Here is a 1,692-nt window from a genome sequence, read left to right as displayed (position 1 = left end):
GGAAAAAAAAGATGAAAAAAGTGATATTTGCAATATGAAGTACTTGGGTGTGGAAACTGAAGAATCTTCTCATTCCATTCATTAGGGAAGAGTAAGCTCAGCCCACTTTTGGCATCACAAATGGAGTATTCTCTAACTCATAATGAAAAGGCATCATATCTGCCCAGACAGCACATCTTATTTACAGCATATGTAGGTCTCCTATTGCACAGTACACAAACACAGTTTAGTCACGTTCAGCATACAGTGCCAATAGCAAATCATTAAAATAGTCAAGCAATGGCTCTGCTATCATTGCTGCTACATACAACACTCGATCCATTTCTCAAAGCAGCCTCTGAGCGACAGGATCACAGAACATGTCTCCTGGGAAAGCAAAGTAAAAGTCTCATGCTGGTGCCACATTTAAAAGCTCTGCCAAACTGGAACAGAACCAGAGAAAACACACCCTGAAAAGTATAACAATAAACCAAACTAGTGGTACAAATTTTCCTTAGAGAATTTCAGATTCCCTCTAAAAGACTGAAATCTCAGTATTAAGAGCCACAAAGATTACCTGTGCTATACACAGGTTTGACTAACATTTTCCACGTACACTGGGATCTCATGCTCCCCCTGCTCCTTTTCCCCTGCAAGAACCAACTTTACAGGCTTTGTAAAAATCATCTGTAGTGCATGGGTGTTTTGAGGGTTTTTGTTGAGAATTACACTTCTCTTATATTGCATTAACTCCATTTTCCTTTTCCTCGCACACATAAAAGTCTTTACAGGAAGCAATACTGTTTTACAGTGTCTGAGCCTCTTTTCCTTCAGAACTAGTCCCGAGGAAGTTGCCTTTTGATAGCATTCCGTGTCATAGTTTGGTGCTGAAAAAGAATTCAGAAGCCAGGTGGCTGTCACCAGATGGAAGAGAAATTAAACCAATAGATGATTTCCGTTCAGACACCGAACCTGGTAAGTGATGGTGAACGCTACTATATACAACAGCTGACATATTATAATATAAAATATGGTCACAAAAAGAGTTAGTCTTCGCGACAAGCTATATTTTCATTTTGCTCTTGTTAAGCAGAAATTTACATCAGCATAAGTTTTGATCGACGAACTTGAACCTAATATGAATTATATCAATGAGCCTACTAAGGGGAGAACCGTCACTAGACAAAAGGAAATATGTTGTAAAACAAAAAGGTATAAACAACGTTGCTTTTTAGCAGTAAGCTTCCAATTCACAAGCTATCTAATGAAATAGGCAATTAAAAACAATGTAACAAAAAGCACAGAAATTCCATTACATCACACTCAAAAATACAGCAGTTAATCACACACAAATACTCAAAAAGATAATATAGAACCCAGCTAGATATCACAGGAAATTAAGCCACAGATCACTACACAAATATCGAACAATGTCCTAAGAAAAGAAAATGCCTTCTTTTTTTTCTTTTTTTAAAAGCAATGTGTTTTCACAAGTGTGAATAAGTAGTCCTAAACATTAAGCGTCACTCTACAAGGCTCCATGTTATCAGGTTCTCTCTCAGGCTACTTCACCGTTATCCAAATTGCACTGAATTACCTCGTGTACAAGCTTTCTAACGTCAGTACTTCAACCATAATGGGCTAACAGGCTGGCTCCCAAGAACAGCCTCATACGCAGCCTGCAAGGTATTGCTTTACGTTATTTTAAGAGAC

Source organism: Cariama cristata, unplaced genomic scaffold, assembly GCF_000690535.1.
Source record: "Cariama cristata isolate BGI_N322 unplaced genomic scaffold, ASM69053v1 scaffold1347, whole genome shotgun sequence".
NCBI classification, from domain to species: Eukaryota; Metazoa; Chordata; class Aves; order Cariamiformes; family Cariamidae; genus Cariama; species Cariama cristata.
This window is presented reverse-complemented; position numbering follows the sequence as displayed.